Genomic DNA, 20,146 nt, shown 5'->3' with positions numbered 1-20,146 from the left:
TTGCTTTCTTGCATGTACCCAATTGCCAAGAAATAATGCAATCAAGAATTTGTTTACTTCTACAAATATTGCACATCAAGTGCTGGAGCATGCTGGCTATCTGTCTATATATTGGCAGAAAAAGAAACAAAATCTAAAAAGATTCCTCAACAAGCTCCATCGTAAATTTTATTTTGAATTGCTTCTGGTGTTCTGCCTAATATCTACATAGTACTGTAACAGGGCCTCCGTATCAGGGCTGCTCAGCACTAGGTCAGCCTGTCAATGATGCGGCTTGGCAATCCTAGTTGGACAGGCATGAGGAGGCTTTCTTGTAACATTAGCAGATTCAGTTATGCAAATAGTATTCAAGCAACAATTAACAGAATAGAGGTCGGTATTACCCAATCCAAGACTCTGGACAGCAAAGTGGTGTGGTGGGTCTTGTTCAGATCTGCTGTGTTTTGTTCATGTTCTTTCATTCATATCCCTTTCCTTATGACTCCGTTGCGTATGTATGCTCTTAAATCAGCTGAAGCTCATCTCACAGCCTGATTAGCTACATTCTCTCTACTTCAACCAGTCATTATCTGCAGTGTCCTTGTTTACCTGATCTCACTTTAATCAACTGTCAAAGTGTACATTATATAAGTTAACAGTTAAAGGGCTCTTTAACAGTTAGAGGTTAAAGCCACCTAGAAATGATTTAATATATGATTAATTATATTTCAATGGTATAATGGTAATGCCTTGTCATATTTCTACAGTCCCCAACTTGAGGGAGAATTTCATTCCCTTAAAGTTGCCATTTCCTCCAAATAAGACCATAAGACATAGGAGTAGTAATTAGGCCAATCGGCCCATCGAGTCTGCTCCGCCTTTCAATCATGGCTGATAAGTTTCTCAACCCCATTCTCCCGCCTTCTCCCCGTAACTTTTGATCCCCATACCAATCAAGAACCTAACTATCTCGGTTTTAAATACACTCAATGACCTGGCCTCCACAGTCTTCTGTGGCAATGAATTCCATAGATTCACCACTCTCTGGCTAAAGAAGTTTCTCCTCATCCCTGTTCTAAAAGGTCTTCCCTTTACTCTAAGGCTGTGCCCTCGGGTCCTAGTCTCTCCTACTAATGGAAACATCTTCCCCACGTCCAATCTATCCAGGATATATAAATATTGGAAAGGCTGAAGCTATTGTTTTTGGTCACCACTCCAAAATCCATTCCATAGCTTACTACTTCATACCTCTCCCTGATAGCAGTCTGTTCACAACCTTGGTGTCACATTTGATACCAAGATGAGCTTCTGAGCTTAATGCCATCACTAAGGCTGCCTATTTCTACTTCGTCTCTATCTCAGCTCATCTGTTGCTGAAACCCACATTCGTGCCTTCGTTACCTCTAGACTCTGCTAATCCAGCACACTTCTAGCTGGTTTCCCACATTCTACCCACCATAAGCGAGGTCCGCCAAAACTCTTGCTGCCTGCATCTTAACTCGCAGCAAGTCCTGTTTTCCCTATCACTCCTGTGCTTGCTGAACTATGTGGTCTTCCAGTCAAGCAATATCTTGACTATAAAGTTCTCATCCTTGTTTTCAAATCCCTCCTTGGCCTTGTCTCCCCCCCACACACATCTCTAAATCTCCTCCAGTTCTACAACCCTATGAGCTATCTGCACGCCTCTAATGCAATCCCATTTGCTACTTATTAATTACTTCACCATTGGTGGCTGTGCCGTCAGTTGCTTAAGCCCCAGGTTCTGGAATTCTCTCTTTACGCCTCTCCGTGTCTCCCTCTCACTTTCCTTTTTTAAGACACTCCTTTAAAACCTTCCTCTTTGACCAAGCTTTTGTTCATTTGACCTGATATCTCCTTATGTAGCTCGGTGTCCTACTTTGTTTTATGATGCTCCTGTGAAGTGCTTTGGGACATTTCATTACATTAAAGGTGTTAACTTATGTCTATCTACTTTGTTATTTAAGTGTTTTATAACACCTTTAAATAACTGACTAAAATGAGCAAAACCACAACCTGAATTACGATTAAAGATTCAGATAACAACTGGTACCATGGAAGCTGGCCTGCATTACACAATGTCTCCACCTGTCCTGCCACCTTCAATGATTTATGCACATATACACTCAAGCCTTTCTGCTCCTGCACCCCTTCAAAATTTCACACCTTATTTTATATTGTCTGTCCATGTTCTTCCCATCAAAATGCATCACCTCGCACTTCTCCGCATTGAACCTCATCTGCCACCTATCTGCCCACTCCACCAACCTGTCTATGTCACACCATCCTCCTTGCAGCTCACAACACTCCCAAGCTTCGTATCATCCTCAAATTTTGAAATTGTCTCCGGCACACCAAGATCTAGATCATTAATATATATCAGGAACAGCAAGGGTCCCAATACCGACCCCATGGGAACTCCACTACAAACCTTCCTCCAGCCCAAAAAATATCCATTGACCATCACTCTCTGCTTCCTATTTTTCAGCCAATTTTGTATCCATGTTGCTACCGTCCCTTTTATTCTATGAACATTAACTTTTCTTACAAGTAGGTTGTGTGGCACTGTCAAATGCCTTTTCAAAGTCCATGTCTCGGATGAGACATGAAACTGAGCCCTGTCTGCCCCTTCAGGTGGACGCAAAAACCCTATAGTACAATTGCAAAGAGGAACAGGGGAATTATCCCTGGTGTCCTGATGAGTATTTGTGCCTCAATCAACCCAGGATAGATTACCTGGTCATTAGCACATTGCAGTCCATGGGAGCTTGCTGTACGCAAATTGGCTGGTAACATTTCCTACATTACAACAGTGACTATACTTCAAAGTACTTAGTTGGCTGTAAAGCACTTTGGGACATCATGTGGTCGTGAAATAAGTTACATTAATGCAAGAACATTTGAACTAGGAGCAGGAGTAGGCCACTTGGTCCGTCAAGCGTACTCCACCATTCAATAAGATCATGGCTGATCTGATTGTAAGCTCCTGTCTGCCCCCAATAACCTTTCACCCCATTGTTAATCAAGAATCAATCTAACTCTGCCTTAAAAATATTCAAAGGGCCAGCTTCCACTGCCTTTTGAGGAAGAGGATTCCAAAGACTCTCAACTCAGAAAAAATTTCTCATCTGTCTTAAATGAGCTACCCCTTATTTTTAAATTGTGACCTCTAGTTCTAGAGGAAACATCCTCTCCACATCCACTCTGTCAAGACCTCTCAGGATCTTTAAAGCCTTTGATCAAGTCACCTTGCTCTTCTAAATTCCAGTGGATACAAGCCTAACCTGCCCAACTTTTCCTCATAAGGCAAACTGCCCATTCCAAGTATTAGTCTAGTGAAACTTCTCTGAACTAAAGCATTTATATATTTCCATAAAGAAGGAGACCAGTACTGTACACAGTACATCAGATGTGGTTTCACCAGTGCCCTGTACAACCGAAGCATAACCTCCTACTTTTGTATTCAATTCCCCTCACAATAAACAATAACATTCTATTAGCTTTCCTAATTACTTAGCCTACATGCATACTAGCCTTTTGTGATTCATGCAGTAGGATACCCAGATCTCTGCATCTCAGAGCTCTGCAATCTCTCACCATTTAGATAATATGCTTTATTCTTCCTGCCAAAATGGACAATTTCATATTTGCCCACAATATATTTTATTTGCCCACTTGCTTAACCTATCTATGTCACTTAGTAGCCTTCTTACTCCCTCCTCAACTTAATTTCATACCTATCTTGTGTCATCAGCAAATTTAGCAACCATACCATCTGTCTCTTCATCAAATTTATATAAATTGTAAAAAGTTGAGGCCCCAGCACTGATCCCTGAGACACACCACTCATTACATCCTGCCAACCAGAAAAAGACCCATTTATAGCTACCCTCTCTTTCCTGTTAGCTAGCCAATCTTCTGTCCATGCCAATATATTAACCCTTACACCATCAGCTTTTATTTTTTGCAATAACCTTTGATATGACACCTTATCAAATGCCTTCTGGAAACCTAAGTACAGTACATCCACCGGTTCCCCATTACCCACAGCACGTGACTCCTTCAAAGAACTCGAATAAATTGGTTAAACATGATTTCCCTTTCACAAAACCATTTTGACTGATCAAAGTGCCCTCCTAAAATATTTTTACTAATTGCGTCCAAAATTTTCCCTATGACAGATGTTAAGCTAATTGGCCTGTAGTTTCCTGTTTTCTGTCTCCCCTTTTTGAACAAAGGAGTTATATTTGCTATTTTCCAATCTGATGAAACCTTCCACGAATCAAGGGAATTTTGGAAAATTAAAGCCAATGCATCAATTATTTCACTAACCACTAAAATTCCCCATGATTATTGCTGTCCAATCCCTGTCTCCCGCCTTCCTTCTCCTTCGCTCTTGCACATGATGCACTTTCTGCTTTTTAAAAAAAAATGCATGAATACACCTTTGCTTTGAAAGCCCAACTTCTAACTATAACTTCTTCACTGAATGCCCAAGACTCCAAAATGTGATGTTTGTTTGCTTTTGAATGTCTAGAAATAAAAAATGCACATATGAAATTATGAACAACTATTGTATGGAATTGTTAAAGCAGGTTGTTCCAGCATCTACTCAACAATGGAAAATTGTCCAGGTATGTCCTGGACACAGTAGAAAGAATCCAATCTGACCATTATCACGCTAACAGTCTGCCCTCAATCATCAGTGATGGCAGGTTTTGTTGACAGTGTTGTCAATTGTCTTTTGCTCAGCAATAACCTGCTCACTCATGTTCTTTTTGGGTCCTGCCAGGACCGTGCCTGTAGACCTTATTACAACCTTTGTCCACACATAGTCAAAGAGCTAAAATCTGGAGTTGAGATGGAAGTGACTTTACAGCCTTCCGGACTGAATATTGAGTTCAACAATTTTAGATGATGAGCTCTCTCCTCCATCCCCACCCCCTTTCCGATCCCCCTTTTTTCCAATAATTTATATAGATTTTACTTTTCCCACCTATTTCCATTATTTTTAAATGTATTTCCATCCATTGTTTTATCTTTGCCTTTGAGCCTATTTCGATCCCTTCCCCCCCACCCCCACTAGGGCTATCTGTATCCTTTTGTCTATGACATCTTTTGGTTATCTCCACCTATCACTGGCTCTCTCTCTCGCGCTCTCTCTCCTAAACCTGCTTATATTTCACCTCTTTTCTATTTATCCTTAGTTCTGTTGAAGAGTCTTACGGACTCAAAACGTTAACTATGTTCCTCTACGCAGATGCTGTCAGACCTGCTGAGTTTTCCCAGGTATTTTTATTTTTGTTGTGAAAGTGACTGCCTTTGACATCAAGGCAGAATTTGACTGAGTGTAGCATCAAGGAGCTCCAGCAAAATTAAAATCTATGGGAATTGGGTGTGGGGTGTGTTTGGGGGGGGGGGGGGGCAAATCTCCACTGGCTGAAGCCATACCTAGCACAAAGGAAAATAGTTCTGGATTTTGGAGGCCAATCATCTCAACCCCAATCTTGCAAGAGTTCCTCAGGGTAGTGACTTAGGCCCAACCATCTTCAGCTGCTTAATCAATGACCTTCGTCCAACATAAGGTCAGAATTGGGGATGCTGGTTGATTGTAGTGTTCACCAGTCACAACTCTTCAGGGACTGGAGCAGTCCATGCCTGTATGTAGCAAGACCTGAACAATGTTAAGGCTTGGGCAGAGAAGTGGCAAGTAACATCTGTGCCACACATGTGCCAGGCAATGCCCATCTCCAACAAGAGAGAATCTAGCATCTTCCCTTGATGTTCAACGGGCATTATCATTGCTGAATTTCCCCTCTCCCCACCAACATCTGAGGGGAGAGGTGGGGGGGTTGACCAGCAACATCAATAATGTGGCTATGAGGCAGTTCAGTGACAGGAATTCTGCACCAAGACACACCGTTATATTTTAAATTGTACCAGAGCAATCAGGTCATAAGATAAACAGGGCAGACAGACCATGTGGCTCCTTGAACCAGCTCCACTATTCAATACAATCATAGCTAATCTTCTGCCTCAACTCCACTTTCATGCCCACTCCCCACATCCCTTGATACCAAAAATCTACCTATCGATCTCAATTTTGAATATACCTTGGAGCATCAATGGAGCAGAAATCTGGAGCAAACATAGCGCAGAATTAAATAGTTAGAAATAATTTGCTATTCTTCTGTACAATAATTTCCTAATGTATTGACTTAATGCAATATTATGTAAATTCTAGTACTGTATTTATAGAAATGTCAGTCTAGATTCTGCCAGGATCACTTGCATGTGACGTTATTACAGCCTTGGTGCAAGCATTGATCTGGGCTAAAGTGAGGGTGACTGCCCTTAACATTAAGGCAGTATTCAGCTGAGCATAGCATAAAGGAGCTCCAGTAATACTGAAGTAAATGGGGATCAGAGGCAAAACTCCAACTGGAACTATTATATCTGGCACAAGGTAAGGTAGTTGTTGGAGATAACCAAAAGATGTCATAGACTATCTTGGCTATAGGATATTGCTGCAGGAGTTCCTTATGGCAGTATCCTGGGCCCAGCTATCTTCAGCTGCTTCATTAATGACCTTTCTAGGGTAAACATTTGCCAATGATGGCGCTGTGTTCAACCTAATTCAGAATTCCTCAGAAAATGAAGCAGTCTATGCCCGGATGCAGAAGGCCTAAACAATATCCATGCATGGGCTAAGTGGCAAGTAACATATGTCTCACGGTGCCAAGTAATGACCATCTCTAAAAAGAGCAAGTTGAACCATCTCCCCATGACATTCAATGGCATTACCATTGTCAAATCTCTCACCATCAGCATACATATGAACAAGGAGCAGGAGTAGACCATTCATCCCCTGAGCCTGCTCTGCCATTTAGTATGATCTGATATTAACCTCAAATCTGCATCCCAACTACCCCTGATAACCTATCACCCCCTTGCTTACCAAGAATCTACCCACCTCTGCCTTAAAAATATTCAAAGACTCCCTTCCTGAAAAGCTGGTGGAAGCAGAGTTCCAAAGACTCAGGACCTCATCTTTCACCTCACCTCTGTTTTAAATGGGTGACCCCTTATTTTTAAACAGTGAACCCCTAGTTCTAGATTCTCCCACATGAGGAAACACACTCTCCATATCCACTCTGTCAATACCATTCAGGATCTTATGTTTCAGTCAAGTCGCCTCTTACTCTAAACTCCAATGGATACAAGCCTAGCCTGTCCAACCTTTCCTCGTAAGACACCCCACCCATTCCAGATATTAGTCTGGTAAACCTCCTCTGAATATCCTTCCTTAAATAAGGTGACCAATACTGTATGCAGTACTCCAGATGTAGTCTCACTAGTGCTTAAATAACTGACGCATAACCTCCCTACTTTTGTATTCAATTCCTCTCGCAATAAATGATAACATTCTATTAGCTTTCCTAATTACTTGCTATACTTTCATACTAGCCTTTTGCGATTCGTGCACTAAGATACCCAGATCCCTCTGCAATCTCTCACCATTTAGATAATATGCTTCCATTTTATTCTTCCTCCCAAAATGGACAATTTCACATTTTCCCACATTATACTCCATTTGCCAGATCTTTGCCCACTGACTTAACCTATCTTTATCTCTTTGGAGCCTCCTATGTCCACTTCACAACTTTCCTACCTATCTTTGTGTCATCAGCAAATTTGGCAACCATCCCTGCATCCAAGTCATTTAAACAGTTGAGGTCCCAGCACTGGGTCCTGATGGACTTCATCCTAGGGTCTTTAAAGAAGTGGCTTGTGAGAGAGTTGATGTATTGATTTAAATTTTCCAAAATTCCTTAGGTTCGGGGAAAGTCCCCATCAGATTGAACGATAGCAAATGTAACTATTATTCAAAAAGGGAGGGAGACAGATGGCACACATCCTACCAACCTTAAAAAGACCCATTTTTGCCTACTCTCTGCTTCCTGTTAGCCAGCCAATCTTCTATCCATGCCAATGTTACCCCCTATACCATGAGCTTTTATTTTCTGCAATAACCTTTGATGCGGTATTTTATCAAATGCCTTTTGGAAATTAAGTATAGTACATCCCTGTTATCCACAGCATATCTTACTTCCTCAACTCCAAGAAGTTGGTTAGATATGATTTCCCTTATTGACTCTTCCTGAATACCTTGAACTTAACCAAGTGCCCTTCTATAGCTTCTTTAATAATAGCTTCTAACATTTTCCCAATGACAGATGTTAAGCTAACAGGCCTGTAGTTTCTCACTCTGTCTCCCTCCCTTTTTGAATAATAGTTACATTTTCTATCGTTCAATCTGATGGGGACTTTCCCCGAACCTAGGGAATTTTGGAAAATTTAAATCAATACATCAACTCTCTCACAAGCCACTTCTTTAAAGACCCTAGGATGAAGTCCATCAGGACCCAGGCACTTATAAGCCCGCAGCTCCAACAATTTACTCAGTACCACTTCTCTGGTGATTGTAGTTTTCCAGAGTTCCTCCACTCCTTCCATTTCCTGATTTATAGCTGCATCTAGGATGTTACTTGTATCCTCTATAGCGAAGACTAATCCAAAATACTTATTCAATTCATCTGCAATCTTCTTGTTTTTCATTATCAATTCTCCAGACTCACTTTCTATAGGACCAGCGCTCACTTTGTTAACTCGTTTCTTTAATATTTATAGAAACTTCATACTATCCGTTTTTATATTTCTGGCTAGCTTTCTCTCGTACTCTAATTTTTCCCTTATCATTTTGTCACCCTTTGCAGTTCCTTATGTTTTGACCAATCTTCTGGCCTTCCACGTATCTTGGCACAATTATATACTTTTTCGTTAAGTTCAATACTATCTTTAACCTTTCTTGTTAACCACTGATGGTGTGTCCGTCCTTTGGACTTTTCCTTACTCGGAATGCATCTATTCTTTGTATTCTGAGATATACCTTTAAATGTTTGCCACTGCATCACTATTGACTTAATTTGCCAATTCACTTTAGCCAGCTCTGCTTTCAAGCCCCCATAATTGGCCTTATTTAAGTTTAAAAACATAGTTTCGGATCCACTCTTCTCTCCCTCAAACTGAATGTCATATTCAATCATATTATGGTAGCTGCTACCTAGGGGGGCCTTCACTATGAGTTCATTGTTCTCATCTCGTTGCATAATACCAGGTCTAGTATAGCCTGCTTTTTGGTTGGCTCCAGAACATGCTGTTCTAAGAAACTATCCTGGAAATATCCTATGACTGCCTCATCTAGGCTACCTTTGCCCACCTGACTTTTCCAGTCTATGTGTAGATTAAAATCTCCCATGATTATTGGCATGCCTTTCTGACAAGCTCCCATTATTTCTTCCTTTATGCTCCATCCTACCATGTGGTTACTATTACGGGGCTTATACATGGCTCCCACAAGTGATTTCTTGCCTTTACCATTTCTCATCTCTACCCAAACCGTTTCCACATCCTGGTTTCCTGAACTTAGGTCATCCCTCTCTATTGTGCTAATACCATCATTAACAAACAGAGCCACCCCTCCACCTTTTTCTCGCTTCCTGTCCTTCCTAAATGTCCTATACCCTTTTAATATTCAGGTCCCAATCCATGTCCTCCTGCGGCCATGTCTCTGTAATGGCTATCAAATCGTACTTATTTATTTCAACGTGCGCTCTCAGTTCATCTGTTTTGTTTTGAATGCTTTGTGCATTCAGCTACAGAGCCTTTAGTTTTAGCCTTTTATTCTTGTTGTAATCTCTAGTCTCATCTGTTGATTTACTGTTAGATTTGTACTCTTTATCCCTTCCTGTAATGGTCTGTTTTTCATTCCCTGTGGTAATATCTTTCTCTTCTGCCTTGTCTCTCCGCTTTGGTTTACCACATCTTCCCAGATTTGTACCCCTGTCCCCACTATTTAGTTTAAAACCTCCTCTGCTTCCCTAGTTATGCAGCTCGAAAGAACACCAGTCCCAGCACGGTTCAGGTGTAGACCACCCCAATGGCACAGATCCCACTTTCCCCAGTATTGGTGCCAGTGCCCCATGAACCAGAACCCACTTCTCCCACACCAGGCTTTGAGCCACACATTCATCTCCATAATCTGATTTGTCCAATGCCAATTTGCACATGGCTCAGGTAATAATCCAGAGATTATGACCTTTCTAGGTTCTGCTTCTTAATTTGGTGCTAAGCTCTTCATACTGACTGCAGAATCTCCTCCTTTGTCCTGCCTATGTCATTGTTACCAACATAGACCACGGCGACTGGGTCCTCCCCCTCCCACTGCAATTTTCTCTCCAGTCCCAAGCAGATGTCCCGAACCCTGGCACTGGGAAGGCAATAAAGCCATCTGGTTTTGCACTTTTTGCTGCAGAGAACAGTGTCAATCCCTTTGACTATACTATCCCCTACTACTACCACATTCCTTGCAGCTCCACCCACTTGAATGGCTTCCTGCACCATGGTGGCATGGCCAGTTAGCTCATCCATCCTGCAGCCTCCCACTCATCCAAACCAGCTGAAAAAACCCCAAACCTGTACCTGTTGGACAGTTGCACGAGCTGAGGCTCCTGCTATCCTATGTTCTGGGTCCCCTTACTTGCTTCACTTGCAGTCACACCCTCCTGTCCTTGGCCACTGACCAAATCAGAAGACATTGTCTTAAGGAGTGTGACCATCTCCTGGAAAAAAAGATAACTTTCCCCCTCCCTGATATGCCACATTACCAGCAGCTCGGCCTCCAGCTCAATAACTCGGAGCCGCAGTTCCTGCAGCCACAAACACTTAACTGCAGATGTATTTGCCCTGGATCATACCTGTGTCCAGAAGCTCCTACAACCTGCAATCACAGCACATCACCTGCCCTGTACTGCCCTGCTCTGCTCTCTTCAATGTGTTAATTAATAATTGCTAATTAATTACTTATTAATAAAGCCTGCACCAGCCAATAGGTTTTGGCACTGCCAGTAAACTTTACAGTACTAATAAAACAATGCAGTACTCAATACCGATAAAACTAATAATATCAGTTACTGGTTTACCTGCGGCTCCTGCTGTACCAAATTGGAAATCAAATACTGGAGGCTAAAAAAGACTGAAGAAAAAAAGCACCCACCTCCCCATCCTTCAGCAAACTCCCCTCTTGCTACACTTTACTACTTGCAGTAAATCTTATCTAGAGCACCTCTTTCCCCCCCCTGTGCATTGACTTCCCAAATATACTCACTTGGTCTTTGTATCACTCAGTTTGAAGTCTCTCTTCCTAACTCTGTGCTTTAAAAGTCCCTTTTTTATATAGAGCTGTGATGAGTCACTCTCTAGCTTAGCTTCCTGCTTCGGTAATCAGCACCTATTCAGGCAAGGGCTTTCAGGTGATTGACAGTTAACTGCCACTAAGGTAGTTGCCTGTTTAACAAGACTATTTAACTTGAGGGTTGCTAGTGGGGGTTACCAGTACCAGAAAATCAACTATAGCAATCACAAAGTAACAAAGGATATGCCTACAGCAGGTGCCTGAAAGCGAAAATAAGAGGAAAGCCAGAACATGCAAAGAAAAGATGAGCAGAAGATGTCACATCTGTCCTTTTACCTCCTCTCTCCTCACCGTCCAAGGCCCTAAACACTCCTTCCAGGTGAAGCAGCGATTTGTGTGTACTGTTACCAATTTAGTTTAACAGTATTTGCTGCTCACGTTGCGACCTTCTCAACATTTGGGAGGCCAATTGCAGATTGAGTGACTGCTTTGCCGAACTCCTTCGTTCAGTCCGCACTGGAGTGCTGCAGTAGAATGTTTAAGTGGGAGCTTGGCGACAGAGGGTCTTTTAAGGGTAAATTTCTATCTAAAGTCTAATCTTTAATTATCAACCAACTAAAAGTTGCTCTTTGGGTTGGACGAAGGTGAGTTTTAGACCAGCTTTCAAACAGGCTCCGTTTGCAGCTGCAGCTAGTTAATTAGTTAACTGGCTTTGACAGGTTTTCAGAAGCTAGATTCAGACAGCGTAAAAGCAAGCCATCTACAGAGCTGTTTTTGTCTGCACCAGAGTGCTGCTTTGGACTGCAGTAAAGTGCTTGAGTTGGAGTTTAGTGAGAGAAGCAGTTTGGTGAAGAGGGAAGGAGGGATCATTTCATTTTCTACCTTTCCTCAGAAGAGCGGCGGCCTTGGTAAGTAGGATCTGGTGAGTATTCCTTCTTTCCTTAATATTCTCTAAACTAGATGTAAAAGTAAAGGGAGTAATTTTTAAGAGTAAGTCAAGGCAGGGCAGCTTGGCCAAACAGAATGTCCTGCTCTGTGATGTGGAAGTCAGGGACCCTTCCAGTGTCCAGAGCAACTATGTGTGCAGGAAGTGTCTACAGCGGCAGCTACTCAAAATCAGTGTTTCAGAGCTGGAGCTGCATCCAATGTGGAGTGTCTGCAAGTATGAGATCTTTGTGGATTGTATGTACAGTGAGTTGATTACACTGCAGGTAAAGAGCGCACAAACAGAAAGGGAATGGGTGACCGCCAGACTGAGTAAAAGCACTAGGCATGTAGTGCAGGAGTTCCCTGGGTCCAACTCCCTCTAACAGATTTTCCGTTTTGCATTCTGTTGGGATAGATGGTTGCTCAGGGGAATGCAACAAGAGCCAAGTCCGTGGTGCCACAGGTAGCTCCGTTGCGGGAGGGGGGGGAGAAAAGAGTGGGAGAGCAATAGTGATAGGGGATTCTATCATAGGGGGAGCAGATAGACATTTCTGTGGCTGCAGATGTGACACTAGGATGGTATGTTGCCTCCCTGGAGCAAGGGTCAATGATGTCACTGAACAACTGCAGGACATTCTGAAGGGGGAGGGTGAACAGCCAGAGATTGTAGTCCATATTGTTACCAATGATATAGGTAAAAAGAGGGATGAGGTCCTGAAAGCAGAATATAGGAAGCTAGCAAACAAATTAAAAAGCAGGACCTTTAAGGTAGTAATCTCAGGATTACTCCCAGTGCCATGTGCTAGCAAGATCAAGGATAGGAAAATAGACCAGATGAATGCTGTCCTGAAAATATAATAATTTTCATATTATTGTAATTTATTGTAATGGTAGATTAATAGTGAGGTTTGGGTTAGTTTCTCTGTGTGTAGTTGTTTGTTGGGTTTTAATTGAATTACAAGCAGCTGGTCTGGATGCTTTGAGGTATCAGAAGGGAAACTAGGTTTGAAATGCTAAGTAGGTAAACATGGCTGAAGTTTTAGAATGAGGTGTGAAGAACATTTGCATTTTTAGATAAACCAGGGTCGTGAATTTCAAAGAGATGATAAGGTGTTACACCTTGCCGACAGGGGCTAAGCCAAACAATGTGTTTATTTTTCCCAAAGGTTACTGATATATGAGTACTATGAAAGATTTAGATTATGGAAAAAGCAAAGTTGCAAAGACATATTGGAACAATGGGATTTACATTAAAAAGGGGAAACATGTATAAAGGAGATGAGATGTGTAAGGAAGAAGGCACCCTAAGATCCAACAAGGGTCAAAAGCCTCCAGCCTCTATGTACCAAGCTGCTGTCTCCAAGAACCAAAGTTAAGAGAATTCATTTTAAGTATCACTGTCCAGGGCATTGTCTGCTTTGCCTGGGTCTCTTGAAATCTATGTTGTTTTACTGTTGCCACTAACAGAGGTGTAATTGAGAGTTAGATTAATTAGGAGAGCTAGGAGTTATAATTTGTAGACCTGTGTATGTGCTTTAAATCATTTCTTTTACTAATAAACGTTTAATTTCGTTTAGTAAAAAACATATAAGACTAGGTGGACTTATTATTACTGAATTCAAGGCACACATCTCAAAATAAAAATGCAAATTGCAATAACAGTTGAGGCAGCTGATTCAGGTTTCCCTCTGGGATTTGAGCAGCTCAGCATTTACCATCCGCTGTGCCATAACAATGTGTGGCTGGAGAGATGCTATAGGAGGGAAAGATTTAGATTCCTGAGGCATTGGGACCGATTCTGGGGAAGATGGGACCTGTGCAAGCTAGACAGGTTGCACTCCAGCAGGACTAAAATCCTCACAGGGGAAGTGCTGCTAGTTTTGCTAGTACTGAACGGGGAAGGCTTAAACTAGATTGGCAGGGGGATTAGAACCTGAGTAGGGAGACACAAAAAGAAACAAAGATAGGAATGAAAGGCAGGAAAGTAGAAAGCAAAAGTGGAAGGCAGAGGGAGCAAGGGCTGGCAGCAAATAGGGCCACAGTACAAAAAAAAAATGTTTAAACAGGTTAAGACAAGCCTAAAGGCGCTGTATTTGAATGCACGGAGCACTTGCAATAAGGTAGATGAATTAACAGCGCAAATAGATGTAAATGGGTATGATATGATTGCAATTAGGAAAACATGGTTGCAGAGTAACCAAGTCTGGGAACTGAATATCCAAGGTTACTCGATATTTAGGAAGGGCAAGCAAAAATGAAAAGGAGGTGACATGGCATTGTTTGTTAGTTAAGGATGAAATCAGTGCAATAGTGAGAGAGGACATTGGCTTAGAAAATCTAGATGTAGAATCAGTCTGGGTGGAACTGAGAAGCAACAAGGGGTGGAAAACATTAGTGGGAGTTGTTTATAGTCCTCCAAACCGTAGTGATAAGGTAAGGGGTGGCTTTAAACAGGAAATTAGAGATGTATGTAACAAGGGTGCTACTGTAATTATGGGTGACTTTAATCTCTAGACTGGGCAAATCAAATTAGCAATAATATTGTGGCGGATGAATTCCTGGAGTGTGTACAAGATGGTTTTTTAGACCAGTATGTCGAGGAACCGACTAGGGACCAGGCTATCCTAGATTTGGTATTGTGCAATGAGACGGGTTTAATTAATAAACTTGTTGTGTGGGGTCCTTTAAGGAACAGTGACCATAACATGATAGAATTCTTCATTAGGATGGAAAGTGAAGTAGTCCACTATGAAACTAGGGTCCTAAGTCTAAACAGAGGAAAGTACGAAGATATGAGGCCTGAGTTGACTAAGATAGATTGGGGAACTTCATTAAAAGGCTATGCAATGGTTGATATTTAAGACACGAATGTATGTATTGCAACAGTTATACATTCCTTTCTGGCACAAAAACACAACAGGAAAAGTGGCCCAAACATGGCTAACAAAAGAAATTAAGGAAAGCATTAGATCCGAAGAGGATTTGTATAAAGTTGCTAGAAAATGTAGCAAGCCTGAGGATTGGGAGCAGATTAGAATTCAGCAAAGGAGGACCAAGAGCTGGATTAAGAGGGGAAAAGTAGACTATGAGAGTAAACTTGCAAGGAACATAAAAGCAGATTGTAAAAGCTTTTTCTTTTTACATACTTAAAGAAGATTAGGGAAGACAAATGTAGGCCCCTTACAGTCAGAAATGGGAGAATTTGTAATAGAGAACAAGGAAATGGCACAGCAATTAAACAACTACCCTGGTTCTGTCTTCTCAGAGGAAGACACAAATAACTTCCCAGAAATACTAGGGAACCAAGGGTCTAGTGAGAAGGAGGAATTGAAGGAAATTAGTATTACTAAAAAAAAGTGTGCTGGAGAAATTAATGGGACTGAAAGTTGATAAATCCCCAGGGTCTAATAACCTGCACCCAGGGTACTAAAGGAGGTGGCTATCGAAATAGTTGGTGCGTTGGTTGTCATCTTCCAAAATTCTGCAGATTCTGAGATAGTCCTGGTAGATTGGAGGGTGGCAAATGTAACCCTACTATTTAAAAAAGGAGGGAGGGAGAAAACAGCGATTTACAGACTGGCTAGCCTAACATCAGGAGTAGGGAAAACGGAGTCTATTATAAAGGATGTGATAACAGGACCCTTAGAAAATGTCAGTGGGATTAGACAAAGTCAAGGGAAATCATGTTTGACAAACCTACTGGAAAGTAGAATAGATGAGGGAGAACCAGTAGATGTGGTGTATTTAGATTTTCGGAAAGCTTTTGATAAAGTCCCACATAAGAGGTTAGTGTGCAAAATCAAAGCACATGAGATTGGAGGTAATATGTTGGCAAGGATTGAGAATTGGTTAGCAGACAGGAAACAGATTGGGAATGAATGGGTCTTTTTTGGAGTGGCAGGTATTAACTAGTGGGGTACCGCAGGGATCAGTGCTTGGGCCCCAGCTATTCACAATATATATCAATGATTTGGATGAGGGAACCAAATGTAATATTTCCAAGCTTGCTGATGACACAAAATTTGGTGGGTATGCGGGTGGTGGGGAGGGTGTTAAGAGGCTTCAAGGCAATTCAGACAGGTTGAGTGGGCAAGTACATGGCAGAGGCAGTGTAATGTGGATAAGTGTGAAGTTATCGACTTAGGTAGGAAAAACAGAATGGCAGAGATTTTTTTAAATGATGACATTGGGAAATGTACAATGGGACCTTGGTGCCCTTGTACACCAATCACTGAAAGCAAGCATGCTGGTACAGCAAGCAGTTAAGAAGGCAAATGATATGTTGCCCTTCATTACCAGAGGATTTGAGTACAGAAGCAAGGTCCAGCTGTACAGGGTCTTGGTGAGACCACACCTGGAGTATTGCGTGCCGTTTGGTCTCCTTGCCCAAGAAAGGACGTACTTGCCATGGAGGGAGTGCAGCGAAGGTTCACCAGACTGATTCCTGAGATGGTAGGATTGTCGAATGAGGAGAGATTGGGCCGACCAGGTGTGTTTCACTGGAGCTTAGAGGAATGAGAAGGGATCTCATTGTAATGTATAAAATGTATAAAAGGCCTGGACAGACTGGATGAGGGATAATATTTCCTCTGGCTGGGGTGTCTAGAACAAGGGGTCACAGTCTCAGGATACAGGGTAGGCCATTTAGGACTGAGATGAGGAGAAACTTCTTCACTCAAAGGGTGGTGAACCTGTGGAATTCTCTACCACAGAAGGCCGGAAGCCAAGTCACTGAATATAATTAAGGAGGAAATGGATATATTTCTAGACTATAAAGGCATCAAGGGGTATGGGGAGAGAGCAGGAGCATGACGTTGAGGCAGAGGATCAGCCACGATCCTATTGAATGATGGAGCAGGCCCAGAGGGCCGAATGACTGACTCCTATTTTCTCTGTTTCTATACAAGCATTACTCGTACGTCTATGGCCTGTTATTTTAATTCTCCACCTTACTCATGCTGACATCTCTGTCCTTGGCCTGCTGCACTGTTTCAGTGAAGCTCAATATGTGCTTGAGGAACAACACCTTATCCAATTTGGCACTTTACAGCCTTCTGGACTCAACATTGAGTTCAACAATTTCAGACCCTAAACTCTGTCCCCTATTTTATTTCCTTTTCTATTCATGTTTCTGTTTTTCTCTTTTTGTTATGACAGTAGCACATCTGTGGTAGGCGCATCTTTTGTCCTTTTTTTATTTTCCTAACAGCATTTTTTCTCCAGTTTAAAATAGATTAAGCTAAGGAAAGATAAGGGTTCTAGTTTTTATTTAAAGTACATAAATAGTTTAACTTTTTTTGACTGCATTTAACTTAAAGTAAGGGTTTTCTTTCAACTAGAGGCATGGCAGGGCAGCTCAGTCCTGTGTTATGTACCGCCTGCAACATGTGGGAAGTCCTGGACGCTCCTTGCGCTCTGACCGACCACGTGTACAGGAAGTGCCACCAGCTGCAACTACTTGAGCTCTGAGTTTCGGAGCTTGAGCGGCAGCTGGAGGCACTGAGGGGCATCCGCGAGGCGGAGAGTTTCATGGATAGCATATTTTTAGACATGGTCACCCCACAGCTTACGGAAGGGCAGACAGAGAGGGAATGGGTGACCAGTCAGAAGAAAGGTGTCAGGCAGGTAGTCAGGAAATCCCCAGGGTGCATCTCGCTCGAGAACCGTTTCTCTGTGTTGGAAAATGGTGAGCGTGACGGTTCCTCTGGGGTGTGCAGCCACGCTCATGGCATTGAGTGGCTCAGCAGCACAGGGGGGGGGAGGAAAAAGAGTGGAAGAGCAATAGTGGTAGGAGACTCGATAGTAAGGGGAACAGACAGGCATTTCTGCGGCCGTAGACGTGACTCCAGGATGATATGTTGCCTCCCTGGTGCCAGGGTCAAGGATGTCACTGAATGGCTGCAGGGCATTCTAAAGGGGGAGGGAAAACAGATAGCGATCGTGCTACGTATTGGTACCAATGACATAGGTAGAAAGAGAGATGAGGTCCTGCAAGCAGAATTTAGGGAGCTAGATTAAAAAACAGGACCTCAAAGGTAGTAATCTCTGGATTACTTCTGGTGCCAGGCGCTAGTGAGTATAGAAATAGGAGGTTAGTCCAGATGAATGCGTGGCTGGGGAGATGGTGCAGGAGGGGAGGGCTTTAGATTTCTGGGACATTGGGACCATTTCTAGTGGCGGTGGGACCTGTACAAGGTGGACAGGTTGCACCTGAACCGGAATGAGACCAACATCCTTGTGGGGAGGTTTGCTAGTGTTGTTGGGGAGGGTTTAAACTAACTTGGCAGAGGGATGGAATCCTGAGAGGAGGTTCAATAGGAGGAGATGCACAGCCAAATTAGAAGAGAGAGCAAGTGAGCCTGGAAGACATAGAAATTATAGGCCAGTTAATGCACAAGGGAGTTTAGCAAGGTTGGATGGTATTTATTTTAATGCAAGGAGTCTGATGAATAAGGCAGATGATTAACACAAATTAACATATGGAAGTATGATGTCATTTCTGTCACAGAGACATGGTTGAGAGAGGGGCAGGATATAGGGTCTTCAGGTGAGACAGGAAAGGAGGTAAAAGAGGAAGGGGTATCGCAATATTGATCAAGGAATCAATTACAGCAGTAAGGAGAGATGACATATTAGAAGGCTCCTCAAATGAAGCCATATGGGTAGAACTGAAAAACAAAAAAAGGAGCAACCACATTGCTGGGAGTGTACTGTAGGCCCCCAAACAGTCAGAGAAATAGAAGAGCAGATATGTAGGCAAATTTCAGAGAAGTGTAAAAATAATAGGGTAGTAATAGTGGGGGATTTTAACTTCCTCAACATTAACTGGGTTAGTCAAAGTGTGATAGGTTTAGAGAGAGTGGAATTCTTAAAGTGTATCCAGGAGAGCATTTTAAGCCAGTTCGTAGAAGGTCCTACAAAAGAGGGGGCGGTCCTGGACTTAATTTTAGGGAATGGAGCCAGGCAAGTGGTAGAGGTATCAGTGGGGGAGCATTTTGCAGGTTGTGCTCATAACAACCTTGAATCTAACGGAGTTATGGAAAAGGACAAGGATGGGCCAGAAATAGAGTTTTAAATTGGGGGAAGGTCAGTTTTAATAAGATCAGATATGATTTGTCCAGAGTGGACTGCGAGCAGCTACTTTTAGGTAAATCTGCTTCAGAGCTGTGGGACTCATTCAAGAAGAAAATAGGGAGAGTTCAGGGCAAACATATTCCAGTAAAGACAAAGGGTGGGACCAACATATCCAGGGAACCCTGGATGTCGAGGGATATACAGGATTGGATAAAGAGAAAAAGGGAGGCACATGGCAGATACCGAGGACTCAAAACAGTGGAAGCCCTAGAGGAGTATAGAATGTGTAGGGGTGACTTAAAAAGGAAATTAGGAGAGCACAAAGGGGGCATGAAAAAACATTGGCAGGTAAAATAAAGGAAAATCCAAAGTTATGTTACAAGTACATTAAGAGTAAGAGGATAACTAGGGAAAGAGTAGGGCCCATTAAGGACCATAGTGCTAATTTGTGTGCGGAGCCAGAAGACGTAGGTAGGGTTCTACCTGTGTTCACAAGTGAGAGGGACGATGTGGACGTGGAAATCAGGCAGAAGGACTGTGATATAATTAAAGAAATTAGCATAGAAAGGGAGGAGGTTCTAAGCGGTCTGGCAGATTTAAATGTAGATAAATCTCCAGGCCCGGATGAAATGTACCCCAGGCTGTTGAGTGAGGCAAGGGAGGAGATAGCAGGGGCACTGGCAATAATTTTCAATACCTCTCTGGCCACAGGAGAGGTGCCAGAGGACTGGAGGACAGCCAATGTGGCACTGTTATTCAAGAAGGGAGGAAGGGATAAACCAGGGAACTACAGGCCAGTCAGTCTAACCTCAATGGTGGGGAAACTATTGGAAGCAATTCTGAGGGAGAGAATTAATTTACGCTTGGAGAGGCAGGGATTAATCAAGGACGATC

At 42.5% G+C, this 20,146-nt stretch overlaps 1 protein-coding gene across 1 annotated transcript in view; it reads left to right on the top strand.

Moving 5' to 3' along the window:
- atxn2 (ataxin 2) overlaps positions 1-20,146 on the top strand; it is a 119,042-nt gene that overhangs the window by 12,973 nt on the left and 85,923 nt on the right. The gene's annotated exons all lie outside the window — the stretch shown is intronic.

The sequence above is a fragment of the Cetorhinus maximus genome, chromosome 12 (assembly GCF_964194155.1).
Source record: "Cetorhinus maximus chromosome 12, sCetMax3.hap1.1, whole genome shotgun sequence".
Classification (NCBI taxonomy): domain Eukaryota; kingdom Metazoa; phylum Chordata; class Chondrichthyes; order Lamniformes; family Cetorhinidae; genus Cetorhinus; species Cetorhinus maximus.
This window is presented reverse-complemented; position numbering and strand designations above follow the sequence as displayed.